General features: G+C 40.4%; 1 long non-coding RNA gene across 1 annotated transcript in view; it reads right to left on the bottom strand.

Moving 5' to 3' along the window:
• Nucleotides 1-23,396: 23,396 nt before the first annotated feature.
• Nucleotides 23,397-27,292, bottom strand: part of LOC104148181 (uncharacterized) — a 146,579-nt gene continuing 142,683 nt past the window's right edge. Inside the window, exon 8 of the long non-coding RNA XR_011143683.1 lies at nt 23,397-23,511. This is a non-coding gene — a long non-coding RNA (uncharacterized lncRNA). The remainder of the gene's footprint in view (nt 23,512-27,292) is intronic.

Here is a 27,292-nt window from a genome sequence, read left to right as displayed (position 1 = left end):
AATGAAGTTTATAAAATAATATGTAGTAGAATATCAACTTTTTAATGCAGAATTTCACAACAATTTTCTTTTTCAAATATCTCTAGGGGAAATATTAGAGATTAGATTGTTCTTGTACTCAGGTGCGTAATATAAAGGACCACCTCATTTTCTCAGAAAGACAAAGAAAGAATCAACCCTATCTTGTTTCATTTTGCTTACACGGTAACATTTTGAAATACAGCAATATTTCATGTTAGATAAAATTATCTGGAAGGATCCAGGATTCAAATCAAAAGACTTTTAAGAGCCACAGGAAGTCATAATTTAGTCTAACTTAAAGTCAAAGAATTGGCACATAGTATTCAGTGGCCAACCTTTCATCGCATGCTACTATTATAACTCATTGGTTGGATGAATGAGACTTGTATAACCCAGAAAAATGCCTTTGACTCCTCTTTCCCTTTTCAAAACATCCTTTGAACGCAGGCAGATTATTTGAAGGCTTCCTGCTTTCTAGGAACAGTCCTACAAACATAAACTCAAGAGAAAAATGACTGATTAAATGGTACAGCCATTACTTGAATGACTGTGAATAAAACTTTTTGGTTTTTCCCAAGTGGCGATGAGGAATTTCCCCAGTAGCACGAGCTCTCTAGAATCATTCAGGTGCGAAAGCTGAGCAGTATCCAGGCAGGCAATGGCCAGCTAGTGAAGAATCTATACTGTCTCCCGTGCGCCATAGTAGGCCTATATGGAGTGGGTCTTCCTGCCTTCATGGCACCTCAGGCAACTACACACTGCTCTGGATGTTCAGCAATTTGCCAGCAGCATCTCTTGGCCTGCTATGTACCAGCTGTCAGACTTGGTGATCCTTACGGTTCACCACAAATTATTAATGCTATTTTTCTGGTGCAAATGATCACAAAGGAGAGGGAAGGGGAATCTGACAGTATTTCTCTCTGTGCCTTGCCCGCACGTGTCTTTGTGGGTTGGAAGTGTAACCCAAAGCTCATCGTGAAATCACAGCTCTTTGCTCTGCATTGAGTGTGCTTGGGGCAGGGGCAACGGAAGATAAGAGGATTTATTCTTCTGTAGGTGACTTAAAGATATTACACAGAGCCAGACCTCAGGATGGTGGGGCAGAAGGCATCTTCAGGAGCTTTACAGAAGGGGAGTTAAAAATGTTTGTTTCCGCCACCAGCCTCCTTGTCCTTGGTATTTCAATTTTCCTAGCATCTTTGCCATGTCACCAGAAAATATCAGCAGCAGAAATTGAGTTAAAGCTTGGCTGAATTATCCTTTTCATAAGCTTGCCTCTACCTTTTTTTTAAGGTAAAGGTTTCTAAGGTTTTTAAAGTATTAATTTTACCCAGCTAGCATTCACTTAGCATTTGCTTTGAGGGATAATTGACAGGTTGAGGCGACACTCGCCAGAATGAGAGCCATAAATCAGAAATAATTTCCAAAATTGGCTGAGGGGCTGATATGCTGAATAGGCAAATACAGGTAAAAATCTCTCTATTAGGCCTGACAGGAGCAGCAAATGTCAAGCAAGTGTTCCATAATGCACCAGATTAGATTAATTTTGTGGTCCCTTCTTTGGGTGATTTTGTCTTTGGAATGCTACTGTGCTCTAACAATGCCACCAGGCTGCTCTCCTGGAGATGAGGAGTTTCTGTTTTCCTCCTAATGGAGGGGTAACCGAAGTTGCTGTGGAAAGTAAGGGTGATTTTTTTTTAACTCTTGCTTGTCTTTAAAATAACTTTCACAGTCCCTAAAGTTAAAAAAAAAAAAAGTGTGCATTTATGTTATAAACACGCAGATTAAAGCATCTGTCAATGAGGAAATGTGAACTGCTTGGTTGTGTGGGATAACCCAGGATCCATGTTATCTGTATGTCGAAGTCCATGGTAAAATCCTCTCACCTGAATGGGAGAGAGCTTTATAGGGTAGGTTAGTGGCTTTGCAGAAAATTAACCTCTAACAATTCTGTTCATTCAGTGCTCAACTCTCCAGGCTATCAAAGCGTTTCACTTAGCTCAATATATTTAGTAATAAATAAACACTTTGAGGAAGGAGGTAACTATAATCTCATTTGACAAATAGAGAACTGGTATTGAGCAATCTCTGTCACTGGTGATTTCAAAGACAGTGGTCAGACACTAAAGATTGCAATATCCAGAGTCCATAAAATGTTCAGACTTTAATCCGAGTTTCATGCTTTTTGCCCCCTCACAGTACGGGTCAAAGTAATCACATTTATGAAAACTGAAAGTGTTTTTGGTCAGTTTGCTTAAACCTTTTTCATGATTTGATGCTACATAAGAGGTGTATTTCCTCCAGGCCATTCAAATGCAGGCACACGCCTAAAAAACACACGCAGTGCAAAAATGGCCAAAATTCAGTCCCAGAATAAAACTGTGAAAATTCACAGTTTCTTCCTCTGAGCAATTATTTCAGTTTTCGCCAACAGGAATGGTGAGATTTTAGCATCAGGTTTTTTTGTTTGCAACATAAATACTTGCAAAGTAAAAAACTGGTAGCTTTGCAAACTCTAGATATATTTAAGGATCTTCTGTGAAATCTGATGGATGAGGGGGAAGAAAAGAACAGCTCTTGTCATAGGAAGCCAGAAAGAGAAAAGTTCTCTGAGTACCCCAAGACTCAAGACCTTGAAAGATAACAAGGTTAGGGTCATGATACTAGATGGATTGCAGCTGATAGTGATGGCTTAAATGCATAGAGAAGTGTGGGCTGGTAATCAGACTGACAGATCACAGTATTTCCCGCTACTCCCAATTTACTTTTTCCTTGAAGTCATAAACAGGTCAACTCCTCCATTCCTGTGCCTTAGATTTTCCATTTGTGTATATCTCACTGTAGCAGAGTCAAAGGCAAAGTTCAATGCTGGGCTGCACCCAAGCTGAGACACTATAGCTATCCGCAAGCACCACCTGTGAATCTATTCTACATTTTCAGAGACTGGAAAGAGGACTGGCTGCATCCCCAAGAGAGTACTTTTACACCCACCGAAAGGGACTTAAAATGTTATGTAGGGACTTCTCTTCCTATTCACCTCTAAGTCCTGCCAGAGAGACAGTCTTACAAGAAGAGAAACAGGGTGGGGTTTCTTCCTCTAGCAAAAGCCTTAGAAGAGACATCCTCACTCTGTAAATAAATCAAGAAGAAACCCTAATGGAAGAGCAAAGAGTTCTGTAACCGAACAGGCAATACTGACCCAAAAACAAAGACCTGTAAACTGGCCTTATGTACCTTTAGACTGGAAATTAGAAGAAAGCTCCTAATCATCAGAAAAGGAAGATCCTTAGAGCAGCTTTCCAAAAAGAGAATGGAGGAGCAGACTACCATGGTAGCTAAAAAAGCTGACTAACCCATGAATGTGATTATTATGCATCAGGGTTGACTTCCGTGGCTGGGAGCCGGAGTTGACCCGGAAAATCCCTTGCACAATCACATGTTCCTGGTGTAGAAAAGAGGAAAAACAAGTATCTAGTACTGAGATAGTACTTAGTATCTTTGCTTAGGGAAGCAAAGGAGAGGAGATTTAACTGCTGACAATAAGTAGCTTCTTGGGACTTCAGCTTGCAGGGCACAGGCACGGGTGGCCAGACCTGGATAAGACATGCTGGGGACAGTATGCTTCAGAATTCTCACACTTAGTAGTGCCTTATTTTATTGTATATAAATATATAACTGACCGCGGCTGCATATTTATCTTGGACATGGATTATCTTCAGGCAGTGGTGGAAAGAGAGCTCATCTCCCAACAGACACACCACCTAAATGAGCCACAGGGGGCACATTCTCCCCTCCCTGCTCTCAGAGCTAACAACACCTTCTTGAAAAGCTCATTACGTTGAGGACTATGAGTGAGGTCTACGTCAAATCTGGTGCTAATAAAACTGGACTAAGTCTAGAGTCAGAAGCAGACTCACCTAGGAGTACGTTTCCTATCACAGGCACCTATGGTTTGACGGGCCACATACATTGCACGTAGCTTACAGCCAGCAAAGCTCTCCAGACTTCAAATCTGACTGCCCCTTCCTACCAAAAAAAATCTCAGATGCAGGAAAAGTCTTCTTCAAAAACTTCTCTGAGGTTCACCTCAGGGAGTTGCTTTTCCCCTTCCCCTCTCAATTGAGAGGAATATCTATTAGTACAGTAGCCATAACTATTTGAGTTTGGTCTGCCCCAGTGTGAACACCCACCGTGTCTATTTCTAAACCACTTGCCCTTCCCTAATTCTTACAAACCACTTTACAACTCAAGTATAATCAATAACAACTGTGTGAAACAGCACTCAGACAGTAAAGAACTTAGAATTCCCCTTAATAGCCCTTTTAGGAAGTTTTAATTAATTCCATGCGCTTCTGTAGGATTATCAACTTTACAGTATGACTGCATGTGAAAGCTTTAAGACATTTCACTTATATCTGCAGGATGTTATGTTACAAAAACTGGTTTTCATGGCTTGTCACTGTTCCCCATTAGCTTCTTGATTAATCCTAAAATCCCACTTCTCCTTCCCTTTCTACTTTAACTAGCTGTCTCTGCACTTTCTCCTGTTGGCCCCTCTTACTTCCCCTCTCCTAGACCTTGATCCAGCTCTTAATAAAGGAAATAGAAAGAATCCCACGGATGGCAATGGCAGCTTGGCAGGATCATTCCCTTCGCTCTTATTTACTCCTCAAAGAAGCCACTTCGCTAAGGCTGCGCAACAAATCCATTGCACAGCACCAGTTAGAAGCCAGCAGTTTTCAGCTCTTACCCGACGCCTGAGCTTCCCTCAGTTTTTCAGAGTTTCAAATTGGGCATTTCTTCTCTTTCATCACCTCCAAGTTCGTCTCAGTTCTTGCTCCGCTTTTCACTCCTTTTATTCTATTTATTCCCCATTTTCCTTCCTTCCATTTTTTAATTCACATCCTCTTTCCAGGATCTCTTAGTTCCTGGCTTCCTGCACCTTTTCCCCTTGTGCCACTGATCCTCGCCTCCTTCTCATTCTTAGTACTGCTGAGCCATTCATCTCATTTCCATTAATCACAGCAGACTTGTGCTAATTATTGTTCAGCCAGGAAGATCTGAAATAGCATCAGAAATGAAGGAGAGAAAGAAAGGGAGAAAGAGAGGATGGGAGGAAAGACTTATTTTTTTTTCCTCCTGTCATATTTACAGCAAGTGACTTTTCTTAATGAGCTTATGAAAGGAAGGCAAGTGATGTCAGTGTAGAAAAGCCTAAGCGTGGTTTGTAGTGAGAGGCTAGAGTTCATGAGCTGTCCAGAGCATGTTTTATCAGGTCACCGAGTCAGACGCACTATAGGGCAATTTCTCTTTCTCAGCATTAACCCTCAACTCCTAGTCCCTGCTGGAAAGGCCTCCCCCTTCACAAACACTCCAGGATAAGATGATAAGAAGATTACAACTAAAGCCTCTCTTTAGCAATTCCACATCTCCTGTCAGACACAGCAAGTTAAATTACAGTGCAGGCTGCAAATGCATTGATCATCCACTCAGCTCCTACAACCCAGGGGTGAAAAGATCCATGCCGAGGATAAGTGAAGTAATCTCGGGAAAGTTTATTTTAGCTGGGAGGGGTTAAACAAGTTCAATGAGGCAAGGCTTCAGGAGAGCGCCAGAGCCAAGTTCAGCAATGTCATGTTTGTGCAGGTACGGGCAGCAGGTTATACATGCCCCAGCTGTTCAGCTCTCCTCCATGGCACTTGTACCGGGCCCTGCAAGCTGCAATACCTCATAGGCAGGGCTGGGAAACCACGCCGATCGTCCCCATAAAAGCCTCTGCATGTTTCCCATAACCCAGAGAACCGCCGATACGGTAACTACCTCTCTATTGCAGTAAATTTATTCTGCTGAACCGTACGAGAACTTTTTATATTCACGAGAGCTCCCCTTTTAAAACAGGTGACAATAGCGTTCATTTTACCTATAAAATCTATACTGTCTTTTATGATAGAAGAAATAAACCTCCCTAAGCGATTTTGATAGAGAAGGCAGGATTGTCCATTTTAAAGATAAAAAAAAAATTATAAATCATTAGGAGTGCTTATGAATTCTATTCATGACTGCCTTCTTTATTAAAAAGACCCATTGTAAAATGGAAAGTTCAGAAGGCTTGGTGGTGAGCAAAAATGAATTATAATGACATCACTGGGTCATGAACTAGGCCCACTGGCTACTTTCCAGAATAAAATTGACTGGAGAGATCAGATGAGCCCATTTGTACTGAGAGACATCTGGGTGGCAGCCAGAGAATGTGGGTTCAAGCTCCCTATTTACAGAACACGCTTCCCTTTCCCCTTTCATTATCAGGAGTAATCTGGATTTCCCAGGCACGATGTGTGGGATAACGATGGAGCTCGATTCCGATTCCAAAAGGACTTTTCCCCAGACAAGTTCTTTGTACTTCTCGCTGAGTGAAGGACCTTGTGAAAAATACTAATATGTCAACATCCGGCTGTCACAGTATGTTCTCATTACTCTGCTGATGAGAAGCATTTTACCTTCAAATAAGCATAATTTGTCAGGATTTTCTATCATTTTTTCCTCCTCATCTCTTTCTCAGGTAATGAATAGTGTCAGAAACCCAAGAGAAACTCATTCATGCTAAGAGGTCGTTTATAAGCCTTTAAGGGCATCTGATGAACAAATAAGGGGACAGCATTTTCCCCTTCTTTTTTGTCTTAACTTTCCCAGTTGTCTTTCTAAATGCAAAATGGCATCTCATTCAAAGCTTTCTGGTGTCATCTTCATCTTTCCTATTTTGCAATTTATACTTTTTTGATATTGCTTGAGGCTCCATCGAGGCTTTTACCTAATGCTGTAATACCTATTTTCTGAAACATTTAGGTGCGCATATACTTTCCAAGGAGCAATAATGCAGATCAATTGGATGTCAGCGGTCCAATAAGGTGGAATAGTATATTTTCTGGGGAAGAAAAGATATCTAACCACCTGACCTTAGCACTGGCACCATCTCAATATTAATATATTTTATGCATGCGTGTGATAACGTTTTACCTTCCTTATGGTCCTGCAGGGAAGTTTCTCCTCTCCCTATTGAGGATTATTACCTATTCAGTGGCTGTTATGATTATAGATACTTACTAAGACAAGAATAATTGACTATAAAAAACCTTTTATATTCCCACAATTATTTTTGCATTGACTAAAAGTGTCAAGAAAATCTAATTTTATTAGCAGGTCCCTAATTTTGATTTCATTTAACTTTTACCTGAGTTTCCCTCCCCACCCAAAGTGTATTTTCACTTTGAGAGGTTTGGCAATGATAGAAAAGAACAATTTGTCACAATATTCCTACTGGGAGTACACGGATCAAATATCAAAGTAGATATGATACATCTGCCGGGGGGGGAAAGGAGGCTTGTAGAAGGTGTAGAGACCGCATGTACACTAAGGAGTGTCAGAAGACATCTTTATGAAGATTTCGGTAGTCATAAACAAGTTTATATAGAACTAATAGTCTGACAGAGATTGAGATGGAGCCAAAATTCCATACCATGACAATTTTGCAAGAAAGGAACTTAAAATCCAATTCTGTTCATAAATGTGAAATTCAGGCCATTCTCCAGAAAAAGCAGAGCACTAGAACCCTATGAGATTACTTGGGAAGTCTTATTAACTGAAACAACGTTAACAGGGACTATATGTGAGAGATTTGAGTAGTTAATAATATACACGAGAAGTGTGACAGCAGAGTGACAGATAATCAAACACAAACCTATTGATGTAGGTGAATTAACAGTTCTCTTCTAGTAAATCTTTTCTTTACAAAACAAAAAACAACAAATAAAACATACTCTCTTAGCATTCAGCCAGAACTGGTACAATTGAAACCCAGGTATACTATGTGCCAACCATGGTTTGTGGGAATGTACTGGCAACTCAGTAAAAGGAAAAGAAAATCAGGAAGGGCCTTTATGCTGCTAATTATTATTATAAGCATTTTAACCTTCAGGCTGAATGTTTTCTGGAACCCATATGTCAAAGAACGGGATTTTGAAAAGCACTTGTGGGTCTCTGAAAAATTATAATTCACTTAGGTGCTTTTGAAAATCCAGTCTAAAGATATTTACAGGACTTTTAAAGAAAACACCTTTTCTATTGCATAGATTTGACTGTGGCCAAAATTCATTATATGAAGATCCTCAAAAATTCAGCAATAGGAAAGCTTCAGTTTTGGAGATCGGGGCAAGTAATAGGCTTAACTTCCATAAAGCCATTATAGTGGCTCCGAAAGCAATCTCCATAGGCATTTTCATATTAAGAACAGCACAGAAGGGCATGACATGACTCCAGTAGAGCGCAAATATGGCTTTCTCTTGATCTGGGTCTGAAGTTTGTTCCAGGTACAGCTCTTCATGTGATATCTACTGAGTTCACAGCAAGTTATTTTACGTTTTGTTGCTCCTTTTGCCTGAATAAAGGATTTCAGGACTTGACCTGATATTAGCAGCACAGCTACCTGGAAACTTTTCAGTAAAATATGCTATTTCAAAGCTGAAATGATTTGTGGAAATATTTCCATTTCAATAGAGATTTTATTAAATAAAATAAAACGCCTAAATGAAATCTAGCAACGGTTGCTGCCTTGGAATTTGGTTCGCTTTCTTCCTCTGCTACAGAGTTTCTATGTCACCTGGGACAAGCTCCTTCACTATCTCTACACTTCATCTGGTTTTAACTTTAAAATTTACTGTCCTCAAAGATGAGAAGCCTTTGTGCTCCTGTTATTTTATGAGTTGTTGCAAAAAGCACTTGCAAGTGCAGGATGTTCCGTGGTCCACCACACAGCTGCCTTTCAGCTGCTAGGTTTGCTTGAGTACCACAGGGCCCATGCCCTCTTCAGGACACCCTCAGCTCTTCCAGAGGCAAAAATTGAAGAGTTGTCAATAATCTGGACAACTAGTTTGCTCTTGAAGGTACCCTTGGATAGGTCCTGGAGATAAAGAGCACATCTTCTCTGGGCCTCCGTAAAGCAGCGATCGGTATCCCTTTCCTAATTTCCAACAAATGTTGCTCTCAACTAAGAAAGTGTAGCTGCTAAAGTTTCCACAAAAAGGAACCGACTTCTTCCTGTAGACAGGAACGCAATGTGAGTTATTTCTAAGAGCTGCTGGCCTACAAGATTTTATTTTCCTAATAGGTTAATAAAGCTAACATCAAATATTTTCTTGATCAAGAACATAAAGCAATATGACAGAAAAATTCTTTCCTATTAGATTATATCCATGAATGAAAGTTTAATTGTTTAGTTTTAAACTGTTTAAGGAAACCTGCACAAGAATAGGAAGTCAGGCTTTAAAGAAACCAGTCATAAATATAAACAAAAACTTGATGCCAAATAGCAATTAGTGCTTTGTTCCTTTTTTGAATGACAGCATGTCTCAAATTCATTCATTTCGAGTTCTGACTTGCTGTAGTGTGTACAAATACTATTGAAAATCCACTAAATGAGCTTTGTCTTTCTCTCTGGGGGTTCTTTGGGTTTTACCGACTTTACATGCTCTGTTTTCCCTTTAGTTTGCAAGGCATAGAGGTCTCCACCTCTTCTTTAATTTTATTCAGAAGGGTAATTATTCATAACTGACTTACCTGGAAATGTTTCACAGATACATATAGAGATTGTGTTCACCAGTGGGAGTGCGAACAAACTGACTGCCAGTATTTTAAATGCCGTAGCATGTAGCGTCAGTGTAGATCTAGATGGTTCTAATTGCTTGCAGTTGTTGAGTGGCTGTCAAAACCATTTATTCTTACCGCTGATGGTAAATTTTCAGGAAACGTCACTGAAGACAAGAAGGTAGATTTTTCAAAGGCACAAATGGTAGTCAGTCATCTCGCTGCCATTTGTTCCTTTGAAAACCCTGCCCAAGTTCTCAGACAAGCTGCCTGGCAAACAGATGTGCAAGGATAGATTGGACATTTAGGTATCAACACCGTCTTTGAACTTCTTGGATGAGGAGTCTGCCAACTTTTTTTGGCCTTTCCTCTAACACTTAATGTCTTCTAAGATGAAACACTAGCAAGTTCTTTAAGCTCATGTTATTTTAAATATAGGCCAAGACCTTTAACGAATTTGCTTAGTGGTGGCAGAGGAGGAAGAAAGATTTGGTCCTAAGTGTTGTTCAATAGCATGCCTTGGTTTTCTCTGGATGGTGGCCAGGACTGATATTTAAGAGGTGTTTTGTTGATGGACTATCCTACCTCAGTGACAATAACAGAGTAGCACAGTCCCCGGCAGTCTATCCATCCAGCTAAACCTAAAAATAGATTCATAAAATCAGAGAAAAATCACAGAGGAGCCTGCAAAAATTTAACTTACCATTATTAAAAGAGAAAGGAATATAGCCCTTTTCTAGGGCACTGGTCTCACACTTTGGGGGCAAATGGAGCATTGTCAGTGCTCCAAATTCATCAGGAACCGCCAAGCATGCTCAATCAAGCTTTTAATTGAAAAAAATACCAAAAAGATAACAGGATTTTAAAGACTACCTGCCATAATCTTAGACCACTGATTACCCTCAGACTAGAATTCAAAAGCTAGTTTTACGAAGTTCCTCCAGCTATCCACAAAGCAATGTAAATAAAAATGTCAAGAATAAGTAAAATATCAATGTCAAATTCATTGACTATTTAGCTTGCAGTGTTTTGGACGACTTAGATTCAAAAGAGTATACGTACTATTGGACAGTTTTGTGCTATATCTTTTCTCAGCACAGGCCCAGGACTGGCACTGGGAGCTTGGGGTGATACCTACAAGAAAAGAAAGGAAAGAAACTACCAAAACAGCTGCCAGCTAATGTTGCAATACTGGAGATGTGATATGGAGATCAGCCCATAAGGAAACTCACTGAGTTATAGTACATTTTGAAGATTACAAAACTAAGATCTTGTAAATGAAGATCTAACTGGAAAATACTGAGACTATTTTATTGGGTATATTTTTCCAGATTGAAATAGCACATTTGTTCTAAAGCATCAACACTTGAAGTTTCCATGGTATTTTCACAGTGACAAAAGTTTTCAAGATGAAAAAAGTTCTCACTAATCATTGAAACCATGAGCTTTTTGAGATCACAAAGAAAATCTCTCCGTTTTATTGCCAGTTAAAATGAATGCCCACAAAACAAAATATCTCCAGTAACTTTAGCGACTGTTTCAGTTTAAATGAGACCCAAATCAAAATCACAGAAAGCCTGATGGAAAAAGAATCTCGTATCTCGAAGAACAGGAACAACTTTAAAATATCAACAGTGCTCAAGAACTCATTTTCTTTTGCTTTTTCTTTGAGCATAGTGATACCTGTTAATAATTGCTCAGGGTTGAGGCTATAAGAATGTGTGGAGACCACTGTAAGTTAACAGGCAGGGTAGCAAGCAGAAGTTAATACCTGCCTTCCGTATCCAGAGACCTTGATATGCAGACTACTCCTAGAAGCTCATTTAAATGAAATGAATTGACTGTAATAAGTATCTGCATAGGTCTACATCAGAAATTCCCGATGTTATCACGTAGTAGAGGCTCCACCCAGTAGAGTCTACACAGCCTCTATTAAGTCCTGAAAATAAAAATATAAAAATCAGTAGCTTTGCAGGATAAGGGGCAAAACAAGTGAGAAAGTGAAAGTACTAATGGAAAAGTCCTGGCTTTTGGGAGAGGTATTAATTTTCACCAACTATGAACTTTCTGATGCTACATAGAAATTCAACATCGAGAAAAAGACCCTACAATTATTCATCTAATAAAGTCCTGAGCCTTATTCTTAAGATGCTGAGATAGCCAAATTTTGTCTGGAATAAGCATCTGAACTTCTGGGACAACCTCCAAACCTTTTATGATACCTCTAAAATTCACCCTCCTCTCTAACAGTCTATATGCTCTTTGCCAGTCTCCCACCTCCATATACAGGTACTATATAGCCAGCTCTTAAAATATATTATTTCCCCCAGGTAGACACTGTCGTTCAGAAATAAAGTGGCCTTGATCTACTGTAGCTTTGTCTTCCCAGAATTGTTCAGTCTCTCAAATTTGAGAGAGCACCAGGGCTTATACAAAGATTGCATATGTTTAACAGAACAATAACTTAAGTTCTGTTTTCTGTGGCTTTATTCAGCTTTTACGAACATTCCCGAACGTCCATAAATGGACAGATCCCTTGCGGGGGGGAAAAAAGGGGTGAAGGGGGCGAGGACACAGTACCCTAAACTGTAGGAGCAGGGCTGCAAGGGACCTTTTGCCTCCCTCTCTACCCTCTTATGTTTTATACGATTACTCGCTGCCCCGTTCACTTTCACACAATTAATCTGACAAGTTTTTGACCAGCTGTCTAACTTTTTCCTGAGCCTCGGGTAGAAAATAGTTGTCTTCGGTAAGAACAGGCTGGAAAACTTTCCCTGGTCAGCTAACAGTTTGTCTCACAATGGGTTTTCTGAGTACAGATTTACAGCATGTTTTATGTATATTTTTTTAGTCCCAAGGTCCCTTCTCTTCACAGATACATACACAATGTGTCATGTAGAAAATATAAATTGTTGATTGTACAGGCACTTTCCTCCTTTTTAAACCTTTCCAAAGGTCTTTTTGTTAAATACACCCAGACACCGTTTGACAGATGAGGGGCTAATTGCTCTGTGAATTACCTCTATCGATTCCTGTTTCATGTTGAGCCAAACAAACAAAAGATATTAATGCTTCGAAAAAAATGAATGATGACCTTTCTCTGCAAACACAGCTTGCGGCCTCTGATTATTGGTGATTCCAAAGAGCAGCGGTCAATCGCAATAGCTGTAACGCTATGATCACTATAATAAGCTTGCCTGACCTTCTCTGCCATGTTAAGTGGTTTAAATTTATTTGCCCAACAACAGTGGAGCTTTCATTTAAAGTCACAGAACATTCAATTCTATCTAAAGATCCAGGGTATTTTTCTAAAGCTTTACCTATTCAAAAAAAAAAAAAAAAGGAGAAAAAAAAAAGGTGCAGCACTTGGAAGTGATAACAGTAATGGATACAAGGCACGGTCATAAAGTTATTTTAACCTGCATAATCAAGAGTCCTTACTATGGCTCTAACAGCGTGGGGGGTTTTTTTGATCATTTTGCCTTCCTACCGCTCTGCTCGTCATAGAAGCGTAATCTATTTCGCACTCTGCCTTCGACAGTGTTGCAGTTGGGCACTATCTTTGCGGTTATCCCAGCTGGACTAAAAGAAAATCATTATCATTGAAGGCAAATGCAGTCCTAAAATCCAGTCCCTGTAAACAAGATTTCCTGAGAGGTGGCTGATAGCAGAATTTGGCTACAAGCAAAACTCCTGCAAGTCCTTCATCAATGTTCTTTCTCTATCCCCTCTTTCTGGCCAGGGTTAATGTTAGAAAAAAATAGAAATCAAGGTGATGCAAGCCACAGAAGGTATGGAGAGCTTATCTTTTTGCTGGAAGCTGGGCTGCAAATTTGCTGGAATAATCTTTATCATGAGATTTCCATCTCCCTGCTTGGTTTCCTGTGGACAAGAAGTGCTCGCAAGACAATCCTTCCTCTTGATGTCTGCCATAATATGACACCCTATCCATAAAACGGGAACGATAATCCTGAGTCCCCCTTATAAAGTGCTTTTCTCAGTGTTGGATACAGCAGCCTGGGTAAAGTCCTTGGGAATCCAGCATTCATTTTGATCATTGTTATAAGCCACTGTAGTCTGGTATCAAATGAAGGCTGAAATACAGCAACAGGAAAATATGATCTAAATTTGTTAGAGACAAAATATGCATGCTCAGAGATGATTCCTGGGTGAAACAGAAGCCAATGGAAAGCGATTCACCTCTCTCAGCCTCATTTTTAAAATTCTATTTACCTTCCTCACGGTGAGGAAGGTAAAAACGCTACTCCTTGCAAAACTCCCTCTCCTTCCACATCTACGAATTCCCTGCTTGGCATCAGCTCCCGGCCTGACCCCGCCAGCACCTCCGGTCGCCTGCCCGCGAGGCCACTCACAGCCCGGCCACCTTCCTGAGTCCCCGTCCAGGGCGCTCAGCACGTCCGGCGCTCGCTCTGCTGCGGGCTCTGGGCACGGAGATCCAGCAGCAGGCCCTCGTGCCTCGCTTCCCACCCGCTTCCTCCTCTCCCTCCGTTCCCTAAAAATCAGGGAGAAGCACCAAATAGTCATCGTGGTGATTTTGAGGGTAGCACTCGTAGCTTTGCTGTGAGCCCCAAGCAGGATTAGGATGGGGAAAGGCAGCTCATACGTGTTGGTTGACAGCATCCCTGAAGTCAGGAGCGACGGAGACAGACATCGCTCAAGGGAAACCTGGAAGTGCAATAAAGCTGAGTCAAGTGCAGGAGGGTGCTACCTGCCAGGAGAGGCAGCAGATCAGGTAGTCAAACTGTGCAGAAGAATACAGGCAGGAAAATGTGGGGAAAGTACCCTAATGTTTTCCATGTGAGGATAGTGGCACAGAGCATGGCTGCAGAAGATGTTTGTGTCTATGAAAGAAGCTTCTTCCCTAGCTGAATTTATTATCAAAAGGCCCCTGAGGCTGGCATTTAATTTCAAATAGAGCTTAAGTAATCAGACATCTATGTCTGGGAGCTGTGAAAGTTTGAGGCCTGTTGTGTTGCAAGAGACAGCTATATCTTCAACATCAAAAATTAACTTAAAGTTCACAGAAAAATGTGTTTCAAGCTTAACAAAACTCTGATGCATTTATATATCCATATCAGAGTCTCAGCCAAGAAAGGAACTGCCCTTTTAAACCCTTATGTGGCAAATAGCCCCGAGTGATGAGGACAGCATCTTAAAGGATCAGATCGCAACGACCGGACTGAGGAGGAAGCGGTTCTTCCTCCCCACCTGAGCCCTCACATCCTCGCTGCAGTTACGATCCAGTTTGACCACCAGGGAGAAGGACAGTTCTTCACTTGGAATGGGAACAAAATGCTTTCACGGTTTTGCCTTTCAGCACACATGCTACAAATTGCGGCTTAATTCTCACCATCAGGAGTGGTAGTGAATGAATAGACAGATCTCAGGAAAGGTCACAAAGAAGCGGTCTGAATCAGCAGAACTTCGTATAGAAGGGAAACTGAGGCAGAGAGTCAGAGCAGGGACGCACAAGAAAGCATTTTGTCCACCAGATCTCCAGTGCTTCTGCTTCTGAATACAAAAGAATCGTAATAGGGACTTTCACAAATTCCTCCTTGCTGCATTTTTTTGCATGTTTTAAACACGATGTATCAAACAGACAGGTAAGCTTTCAGGAACCTTGAAATAAAGAGGCATCTGGTTAAGGACTGAACAGGTGCTGCAAATACGCTCACACAGTTGTCAAGGCTTTTCGATAAACTGATATTTTGGAGACACCATTTTTTTGTTTTTATTTTATGAGGAAATCTTCAGCATTTTTTGTCTGGGCTGCTGAGTGCACAGTGGGAAGGTGGGGGGGAAGGAGAGAAGTAGTGGGAAGACGTATATTTTAAACTGCAGTTTTCCTATGGGCCAAAGCCAAGTTGATTAAGGATTAAAACAGTGTTCATTTGTTATTTACTAAAAGCTTTTCTCATTTGCATAATGGGTTGGTGCTCCCAGACCAGTCTGTTTCTTCTGATGCTATATGTTCCTCACAAAAAGAAATGGAAGAAAATGGTTCCTACAGCCAACATTTTTTAGAGTAATGCCCAGGAGGCCAAATAGTCCAAGTGTGCGGATGCTCCTGCTTCCCTAGAACTGCGTGAGACCTCCCAGGTTAGATCTGCTCTACTCAAGTGGGGATGGGGCACTGGAAACTAGCTCAGACGCTGTCTCTGTTTTACCTAAAATAATATAATATTCATATTCACATATGAACTTAGAATTTGTGAGTAGTCAATTCAGTCCCCCATAAGCCACATTCCAGTGTATTTTCCTCAGGAGTAAACTGGGCTTTACAAAACACAAAGAAGAAAACAAAAAGTCTCTGATAAACATCTAGTTGAAGGTCCTGACAAGTGTATTTCTCATCGCAAAGAGTACACGTTGTGCTAGCTCTCCTCAGCCAAGAAGTTCCTTTGATTTCAAATAGCATCACTGTGTTTGAGTGAAGTAGAATATGCCTTGGCCTGAAGATGGGTTTCTTAGCAATAGGCTACACCATTGTAGCAAGCTTTAGGACTGGTTTCTTATAAGAGTAGCTCTTCTAAAATGCCGTTCCACACCAGCTGGGGATCTGCTCCTTCAGAACAAAGGAAACAAATTACAGCTGGTCTCTAAAGACAGATAGCTGGCATTTCCTCCCACTTATGCCTCCACCAAAGCAAAAATAGCTTATGTTCAGGAGACATCACACACAGATTCAAACCATTCAAAAGGAGGATGCTGTTTTGCCACAGGACTGTTTCTCAGAGATCACCGAGATGCCACATTTGTGACTCAAACAGGCTGGATACAATAATATACAAGCCTCCAAGTACTTTGGATTTTTATAGGACACCTCTCGGTGGAACGGCTGCAGTCGTCTGCTCAAGGGATAAAACACTTGTGAAGTTGCATTCTCACAGCCAGCTGGGATCTGCGACTGTCCCCCTAGGCTGAGGACCTTGTCTGTCAAATCCTGTCTAGGTAAATTACCTTTCCAGGGCTGGGTATTTCCTTTTTGGAGATTCCTTGGAAGGAACCTAAAGGGAATTGACTAACTTCTTAATGGCTCGATCAGACAAGGAGGAAGGAAACATGTACTGGTCCAGTGGGAGGCACCACTTCAGGCAGTCAGCATCCTGCAATTCTTCCAAGTCGGTGAATCATAGCACTTTAACTCTCTTTCAAGGGCAAACTTCTTCCTTTCAGATAGGGCCAAGGTAGCAAAGACAAGGCCTAAAATAGTCCCAGCCAACATTTGGCTTTGAAAACAATTTCAAAGAGTCACTGCTTATTGCTGGGAAGAAGTCTAGCCTTGATCTAGAAGAACTGGACAAAGAGTGCCTCTTTGAGTCTAAAGTCTTGGAAATAAGGACCTATTCAAAAAAGGAAAATCAGTCATAAGATTTACTCAATATCTCTGTGTACGACTCCATGGAAGTGCACAAAAAACAAGGCTTGCCTTTTCTTCTTATTGTTGGAGATTAGGAATCATCTGATACCTACCAAATTTCCTTCTATCATAATGTTATGTTATGTTATGTTATGTTATGCCATGCTATGCTATGCTATGCTATGCTATGCTATGCTATGTTATGTTGCATTGTGTTACATTATGTTATATTATATTATAAAATTTTAGAATAAAAAGCAGCTACAGAACTTACTACAAAGAAAGTCCATGTTAGCACCTCCATATCTGTACTATAAACAGGGTCAGGCCTGCAAGAACTGTTCTGCACTTTTCCTTACAAAGCATTGCTTCACCTCCTCCATCCAATGGGTTCACATCTGCATTTTGCTGACAGTTCTCTCTGTTTCCAGTTCAGAGCTATGCCTTTCCAGGTAAACTGTAGCTTCCAGACTTTATGCAAAGCTAAAGTCTGGTGGTCAGACATTCACAATAAGTTAGGACATCGTGTCTACCAGGATTTGGAGCTGCTATAAACAGTGAAGAAAATAGCTGGGTAAGTGCTTCAGTGCTTCTTCAAGCTCCCGAAAGGGGATTGGAATATAATAATGGGTAAAACAGATTTCTATAGATAATAATTTATATCTAATGGGAGGAACTTAAGAAAAAGAAAAAGTCAGGTGGCAGGAGCTTAGAGTTGCAATTCTGATGCCAGAGCTAGAAAAAGGTCTCCATTTGGTTTGACCTCCTCGTAAGAGGTAATGGCTAAGGTTACTCTGAGTTCAGCTCTAGTGTCTCCTGGCAAAGTGACAACAAATAGGAGCCAAGGAGACAAATGAAGAAAGTCTTGTGCCTAGTCCTTAGAGAGACTTCTTGTTTTTTAGCAGAGTCACAGCAACATTTCTCCTAAGATGGAATCCAGATTCTTCTATTCTTGACTAGTTATATCCTCTGGTAAAGTTCTGTAAAAGCTTTTTCTTCCTTCCCTAGACTCCAGTAATAGTGATAATTGATTAATTGGTTCAAGACAAAAAAGCTGGGCTGTATTTCTGGCAGAAGTCACTGTGAACCAAAGGCTTTTATACAAAAAGATGTTTGAAAATGAATTATGAGAGAAGAGCAGGAATGATAGCACTCTCTTTCTAAAAAAAGGAGGAATATTGGGTTAAAACTCAGATGTTTGAACCCATTTCCTTGCAGATGTTACTGATAATATCCATTAATAAAACGAAAAGATTATTAAGAGTAAAATATACTTCCCTGCATTTATGCTGCTTGTATAACCTTTTTCAAATTAGCCCATCTCGGCAGTAAAGTAGTGAGGTTTTGCTACAGACCTGAACTATCTGGCATTCAAACACTACCCCACTGTTTCACAGGATGCAACAGTAAAAGAAAAGCTATGCATTAAAAGCAAATAGAAAAATAGTTTACATCAGAAGCATTTTTCTATAGCAATATTCATATGAAATTGAAATAACTATTTGAGATAAATGGCTAATGTTCATCAATATGACCCTCGCAGGAATTAAAATTTATTCTATATGACCAGAAAGAGATTTTTCATTCTTTTTAAGTAATTGTTTAAAAAATATCCCAGTCCAAATTATGGACGTCAAGCCTACAAAATGTTATTTTTAAACATCAAGCTGTTTTCTTTTACTTAGAGAGAAGCCAAGGAATAAACTGCTAAATATAGTTTATATGTTGGAAAAAGTGACACAACCTTCATTCTCTTGGTGCTGTAAAATATGCAACTTTAAATATAAATTTTACAGAACAGTATTTTGCTCAACAGAGATTTCATTTCACTGAGTGAATCACATTAATAACACTTAGCTTATATAGTGCTTTTCATCTGTGGATCTCCCAGCACTTTACAAAACGTAAATTCATTACCAATATTTTACAGAGATGCAATAAAGGGATTTGCTGAAGGTTAGACAGTGAATTAGTAGCGTAGCTGCCAAAGGAATGAAGTCCCAAAAATCTTGTTCCTTACCTACTAGAACACACTGACCTACACGTTAATTGTTTCTTGCTTTGCTTTCAGCATGTGGCAGTGGAAAAGCACCCTGAGAATTTAATTTATGATCAAGTAAACCAAGTTAGGTACCATGCAGCATTTTGTGATCTAGCCACACAATATTCATTTGCCATATTTATCATTGTAATGTCTACACAGACAACTGAGAAAGCTAGGTGTGAAACTCTGTGCAGCTATACTCAGAACAGCCCCTGCCAAAGGAACCTGTAGTTGAACGAGGAAGTAAAAGGTAGACACATACATATGGCACTGAGCATGTGACAAGCCTCCAACCGAGTTTAGTTCTCAGATTTAAACTTTTTGTAGGTTACCTTGGGAATGAACAGCTTGGTAGAAAGACAAAGGAGAGAGAAAGAAGAGACAGAAAGACAGGATAGATATAGGAGGAGGCCTGAATAAAACAAAAATAAATGAGAGAGGAATTGTCCAGAGTGAAACACGAGCCATTGTCATGTTTTTCTGAGGGAACTTCTCCAGCATCTTTCTCAACACAGCTTTTGCACCCACCTTTCTAACATGGGTGCTGTCTCCTCCTAATGGGTAGGGAGAAAATAGAAGATATGAGAGATAAAATTCATGAGTTGAAGTCCTTCGGAGCTGTTACCTGAAGCCCTTCCCCAGGCAGTAGCAATCTGAGTTTGTTTCCACCTGCTGGCTTTCTAGTGGGCCCAGGGACTAAAGCCGATGGACTCAGACCACTTCCTAAAAGATAGCTATCTTATTCCTAAAAATTATCTGCTACTGATATGAATTTACATGAAAACAGCAAAAGGCACCACCCCTTACAGGGCTTGTGACTGAGGCATAAATGGCAAATGTGGGTCTGGAAAGAGTATGGATCAGTTAACTATACTCTACAAAGGGCCCCGATCTCCAGAACCAGTGGGTTAGTATTTTCCACCTGAAACTATATTCTTTTGTCAAGTATTTGAAAAAACCTTAAAAAGTGAAAATAGCATATCTGGTAGACATAAGTTGTAATCTTGAGCTTAGCCTCCCTGATTTTGAAAAAAAAAATCTATTCTTTGTGTGTCTTTCTAAGTTCTGAACTTTAATATCAAAGGATGGGATTCAGGCTTCTCTAAACTCAAATGACATTGACGTAAATATGGAGGAATTATTTAATGTAGAAGAGTCATACTGCATTTGTGCAAACGTAATTGAGAACAGAATCTGTCTGAAGAACCAGTGTGTCTAAACACAGTTGCATCAATTCCCAGAATTCTTGAGGAGAAAAAAAAGTTTTCTGATACTTCATTTAGGGTCTTTCTTTTAGCAGGACAATAAAATCTTACATATCATGCCCCAGACTGATGTGGAGTGATGTCTCTCCACATAAGTAGAATTTATTATATCATTGATTCACACCAGTTGAAAATCTGGCCTTATATTCTACGGTACATGTCAATGTTATTGTACAAACAATAAGATTTGCTTAACAAAAATGTAACTCTGGTCTTTTCAGGTATCACTGATACTTGATTGTTTCAAGTATTGGCTTTCTGACAGGGTTTGGAATGAAGCCATTTTTATTAATTTAGTTATTTTTGCTGTTATAAAAGGTCGTCTATCACGTTAATGATGTATCGGTCTGTGGTACCACCGAACAATAATTACAGAATGTTCCTAATAGTAAATCATTTGTCACAATCAAAGCTCACTACAACAACCTTTTGTTGAGCAATAGAATACATTAGGTGAATAGCAGTACACCTTTATGCTTACCAATTAAATGATCCCACACATGCAGAATTTGCATGAACTCCGGAGTGAAGTATCATGAATTATGAACTGCTGCTCACAAAACCTTGCTAGGTACATAACTTGCTGCTAATTTTTAACTTGTCAAATCATTTATATGTGTCTTTTCAAGTATAATTGGAGCTGCAGACAGATTTCCCAGTCTGTCAAATCAGAAGTGTTTGGAAAATTTCAGAGGATAGGGACTTTGAAAATAGACACAAATAAATATTTAAAAGACCGGCTAATCTATTCAGAATGCAAATATGTCCTGTCACTCTATTGCTCAATTCAGATAGTGATAGCATTTCTTCTTCTTTCATCAGTTTGGTAAAAATTGTAGAAAGATTTTACTATAGGAAAGAGGTTTCCAAACTCTAACATCAGGCTGCACCAGAATTACTGGCTGGTCAGCTGCAAGAACATTTGATCGCGTCCTGCTGGAATGCATTTTTGATTTGCATTAACATACAGCAATAAAGCAGAGGTGACACTTTTTGTACTTAATTATTCTCACGGAGTTGCCCCATGAAGTGATGTGATCAAGAAGGAGACGGTTCATGAGTGAGTCTGCCTTAAAATGGGCACTGAATCACGAATGAATTAAAAATCCCTGGTTTGGAATACTCCCTCCAAGTGATTTTACAGGCCCAGGCTTGCTCAGTTTAGTTGTTTCCTTCCCCTTACGCAGCAATACCCTGACAAAGGGAAGGGCTGTAGCTGTCACCAGCAGCATGCCTATTACAAGCCATTATATCCTGGGCCACAGGAGCCCAGTAATGCCTAGATTAGATAGATTAAGCCGAACCTGAAAATAGATCTTTTTGGAGGTTCAGAGGTTTTATTCCCACGCTGCCTCTCGTATCGGCTTGTTGCAGCCAAAGTGGATTTGCCAGAAGACCATGAGACATCCTGTTCCTTCTGACTGGAAACACAAGTCACGCAAAATCTCAGGAGAGATTTTCTGTCCTTTCTGGAGCTCAAGCCCCATCGACGCAAGATCCTTACCCTGTTCCAATAAGGGATATCTACCGAATACTTTTCCACGGTGAACTGTTGAGCCTTCTGCCCCTCCGCAGAAATGAGACAGTAAGTGGCGCAAAAAAAAATAAAAAAAGAAAAAAGATGAGCTGCCAAACTGGCACTGCACTCCACCCATATGCCTCAATTATCTCTCCCAGGCCTCTGCAACGCCACACGCCACATCAGGAGCAGCAGAGGGACTACCAAGGAGTAATTAAACCTCTTATTGCTTTGCATGGCTGAGTAGTTTTCATAACAGCGCCGCACAAAACTTGAGATTCACAGATTTTTATATAAGCTCCTCAACATTTCTGCTTCTCTCTCTCTCCTTTTTTAATTTCAACCGTTAGAATAAACTTTACTGTGAACTGCTGGGAATAAGAGGATTTAAGCAGGCAAATGCTAAGATGATTGTTCATTAAACCCAATGACTTTGAAACTGCCTCTGTGTCAATTAAAATAAAAACTGTCAAATGCTTTAAAAAGCAGCTTTGTATAATAGGGACTCTGTTGAGTTTATTGGCAAAGAGAGCCGTTCCGGGAGGTTATGCAGAGGAAAATAATATGTTGTACTTAGGAATATTATCCCAGTCTCTCCTGATTCATCCTCAGGAAAGAAAATTGTATGCAACATATACACATGCTTGCCGGACAACTAGAGAAAGAAGGATTATGGCCTTTTCCTTCTGTTTTTCTAGTGTTTTTTTTTTTTTTTTTTTCCCAAGCTAACAATTAGGATTAATTGTCAACTTATAAACCACCGGGTTTTGTTTTGTTTTGTTTTTAACTGGATGCAGATTTAACACTTCGTATAACTTAAAAATGCCATTTTGTTACAGTAGCCAACCAATCCGACAGGGGATCTTCACGCCTGCGTGTCAAGTGTCAAACATAAAATAGCTGTAAAATGGGACAATAAAAAGCGTGTTACTGTAGGATTCTGACAGCCCCTGCGCTGGGCAATTAAAGAGCCTTCATAACAATTAACAAAATTGAAATCAGATTTAAGAAGTAAGCCTGGGTGGGTGGGTTCGACGTGATGGAAGTGTCGTCCTGCTATAAATACCCTTCTTCCTCTGCGACATGTGGCAATACGTGCAGTGGCCATTTCTTGAACAATGGGAAAACAGAAGCAAAGCCGAGCAACCAGGTCCCTTCGGAAGAAACAACGCTGGGTCCTCGAGAGGGCAATGAGGAGAAAGGGAGGGGGGGAAAATCGTCCAAAAAAAAAAAAAAATCAGAAAATTCAAATGTCGCTCCCCCCGCACCCATGCACGCCACCCACCCCTCACCGCGTTCTGTCCAGAAGAAAAATCCCTCAGCCGCAATGGTTGTTTTTATTAAATTCTCCTCAATAAAAAGCTCAGGCAGGATTTATTAGGTACTCAGGGCGGACGTTTAGTATTTCGCCAGTTATTAAGTGAAAATCAATAGAAAGCAAAGAAAATGGAAGTCACTGCACTGTTAGCACGCTGTTGTCGCCCAGATATTATGTCGGCTGTCTTGTAGATTCATGACAGACGAAAGCGGCCGGGAGAGAACTCTTTCTGCTTACATTGCAGGAGCCAAAGTGGGGTTATTCATTAGATCAGGCAGCTGGCCAGATGGATTTCCAGTTCAGTTTTACCATTTATCTTAAAAACGCCTGTATCGAGTGAGAAAGAACACTGATATTATGTGATATCGATGGCAGCTTTATGTATCTAAATCAGGATTTATTGTTATTTTGTTCTGAAGACCTTTTTTTCTCAAGAAATACCATTTCACTGGAAGAAAATAATAGCTAAAACCTTGTCAAAGATAACCTTTCATGTTGTTCGTGCACCGCTGGCTGTAAAACAAATAGAACCCAGGGTATAAATAGGTTTAACCACATCCTTACAAATCATTCCCTTTAGGATTTTCTTTCTTTCTTTCTTTTTTTTTTTTTAATGCTACGAATGTGAGTTTTGGTCATTAGTTGTTTTTCTTGCCAGTGATTTAGCTATAAATAATGTCAGCATTTGTTTTAATTGCACTAAAAAACATTAGAAGTTTTACATCTCTGGAAGGCCAGAGCAGAAGTTTTTTTTCAGTGGGTGGGTTTAGGGAAGAATTTTTTGGAGTTTTTTTGTCTTTTGCTTTTTTTAAAGCCTCCCTCTCTGTTACCAAACTTTTCACCCAGATCATCACAACAGAAGCAACAACAGCTGCTCTACCATATAAAAATGTGTTTTTAGGAGAGAGGACCAGATCGCTGAAAGAGATTAGCTCCTAGTTAGGCATCTCTAGGAAGCGTGCAGCTTTTCAGAAGTTCTCGACATTCAGCAAATTCCATTTTCTCCAGATTGTAGAGCACTTTTGCAAACAGGATCGATTTATTCTTGCCCTAATCAGGAACAGCATGCCGTTTGGCCCCAAAATCTTCTCCTTTACAAACATGCAATCGAAATGGCTGCAGCATGAAGCACTCCTCACCTTCCCAAAACACCAGGCACTAGTTTTGAACCCCATGTAAATAGATGCTACATTCAGCAGTCTTTGCCTCAGCAGCTGTTGATAGCGCCAGGTCTAATTAACGGTGCAGATACAGGATGGCTCGGTGGTGGCGGTCCCAGCATTTGCCGTTTTTTCACTGCACGTTTTACTTGCTGGGCCACAGATAAAGCTCTGCATTCAATAACCAAATACCCCAGGAGTGAAAAATGGGAATAAAATAAAACCCATGTTGCCAATCTTGAAATTATTTTTAAATTATTTGTGAACGCTGGGGTTAGGATGAATGTCCTTTAAGGTAAGAGTAAGATAGTGAAGATGTGGTTTAGTGGGCACTTGTGCCTGCCTACTGATTAAACTGAGAAAGGACCAATGGGTCATGTGAAGCAGCTTGGGATATCAGCCATCTCCACGACTTGGAACATCCTTACGCACCAGTGCTTTTCGTTCCTTTCCCACAGGAGAGGCTTTTCTCTTCCCCTGTCCCAGCCGGGCTTTGCTCTTGCCAGGGTCCCTTTGCAAGACTCCTGCTGTAACATTTGCCATGACTCCGACAAAAACAGCTTCAAAACATGACTTGCAGTCAGTCATCCTTCAAAGGTTGCAAAGCTTGCCGAGCACAGGAAAAAATAAAAGAAGTGCTTTGAATCAGACAGATACATGCAAGAGAACTTGTAAAGTTGTAAATAGCATCACCGCCCTGGCAGGAAGAAGGGGAGTGCATTGCTTTTTCAGTTTTTTCCTCTTTTCCTTCTGAGGGTGTCAGCCCGTCACCATTGCACTGACGCGCTGGCCAGTTTCCCCTAGCTCAGATATTTTTCTAGGATCTTTGAGTTTTTAGATTCCCTTTGAATCCGCTGTACCACGGGAAGAGGAAGCCATTCCAGCTCGGATGGAGTCACACAAGTATGCTTTTCCCCCGCTCAGAGCGCCGCTATTGTTATCCCACGGACTCCTTTGATTTTGCACTAAATCCCAGCCATTCCCTCTGTAGCTACTTAGAGAGGCAGTGGCAAAAGTAGGGGATTTTTCTCAGCTACAAAGTTTTTCTGCTTTCTTTTCAAAAAAGCCTTCAAATACAGGGCAAAAGCATTTGATCGCTGCGCATGTTAATTTTTCAGTTTAGAGAGGCTTGTTCGTGCTAGAACATCCACTTTCAGAGTCATTTAAAGTTATACTGGACATCGTGAAAAGCAATTTCTAGTGAAGGAGGCTGAAATTGTTTCAGCAAACTGCAACATTCACGCTCAAATTATTTTTAAAGTGGTCTTTACCTGGCAAGTTAGATGCTGCTCCTCAGATTCATCCAGATTATTTACAAGGTACAGGGCTAATCGAATGCAAGCAAAGGCAGCAAGGCCCTACTTTTTTAGATGCTCATATATAATTCGCTAGAGACCCTGCTTGAAGTCCCCACTGATAAGACGATACAGCAGAGACCTGAATCTGGGACACTAGTATCCCAGGTGAAAGCTGTAAACCAGTTGTGGCAGGTTTAGGTTTTATATAGCAATAGACACTGGATTAATGCAATTCTGGAAAATGCTCATCAGTTTATTTGTATTCATCATCACTCCAAAAATAATTTTTAACTAGCAAAGTTTCACATGAAATAAAATCAATCAGCCAAACTCTCTGTACGCAGTGAAAAACTGGAATCAGGTTTAAATTTCTGTTTTGCTTAATTTCTTTTAGGGACTTGAAAATGTGTCCCCTATAGCCCAGCTGAGTCTAGCAAGCACAAGGTATCAGTTCCTCTGTGATGGAAACACCTTTCTCTCCTTTTGGCTGAAGTGACAGGTAACGTAATTTTTCATGCAATCATGTATGTTTTGCCAAAACATTTCAATATCTGCAAAATGATATTTTTTCCTTTATTTTTGTTAGAAAAAAAATCCGTTGGCTTTTCTTTCCTGCTAACCATCTCCAGCGTCATCTCCTATAGCACGTGTAATTCTGCATCTGTGTAACAAACTGAGCCATTTCTGCTACAGAACGATGACTTGCCAAGATGTGCTTTATTTCTAATGAATTTATATTCTCTTTTCTTAAAATTGCATTTAAAATGCCACATTTACAATGAAGCTCAGGCAAATAGAACTCACCCCATTTTGTTCAAGGTGGGAATTTTGTCCTCCCCTAGAGGAGTATTACACATACGCTCTGCAAAAATAGAGCTTTTTAGCAGTAAGACACACACAACACAGTTTTTCCAATAGTTTGCAGCCTCCTGTCTCCTGATGTCGAGCATTTAAGGGGGGCTTTGCCCTGTGCACGTTTGCGGGCCAGACGTTTCCCAGGTCTATCCTCTGCTTCTCTCCTCTGATGCCATCTTCAGTGCCTCTCCATCTCCTTCTCTCTTCCTCACATATGCACCTCCGCACTTTGCAAAGACGGCCAGACTAAGCCTGCAAACTCTACCAGAGGCCTGGGTAGTCTGTACAGCGTCGGCCAGAGTTTTCCACATCAGTCCCCAGGCAGATAAAACAAATGGCATCTCTCCAAGCAGAACGTAAAGCCGAGATGAAGCCCCCTCACCCCCCGCCACTTCTCCCAGCCAGTTTACTCAGTAGTTTTCTCAGTGAGAACACTAAAAAAATACTAACACCTGATTTGATTAGATCAAGGCTTGCTTTTCGTTTTTTGAGAATTGTTAATAAAATCACACTTCTAAAAAAAACAGGATGGAATGTAAATGCTGCACTAATTTAATTACACTTTGGCGCTGGGAGACACTAATGTAAATATTCTGGTGAGTAGGCCTAAGACACTTGAAGTAATTACTTAAAGGCTTCCTTTCAAAGAATCTCCCCCTTTTTATTAAATGCCTTTTAACATTAGCACTTTCTTCCTGACAAATTAAATGAAATTTCATTACTCTCCCTGACTTAATGGCATGAGGCTGCCTGCTGCAAGCGCGAGTTAACCCTCTCCGGCCGAAAGATGCAGAG

This window comes from Struthio camelus, chromosome 12 (genome assembly GCF_040807025.1).
Source record: "Struthio camelus isolate bStrCam1 chromosome 12, bStrCam1.hap1, whole genome shotgun sequence".
NCBI lineage: Eukaryota > Metazoa > Chordata > Aves > Struthioniformes > Struthionidae > Struthio > Struthio camelus.
The sequence above is the reverse complement of the archived record's forward strand: the minus strand, read 5'-3'. Positions and strand labels throughout refer to the sequence as shown.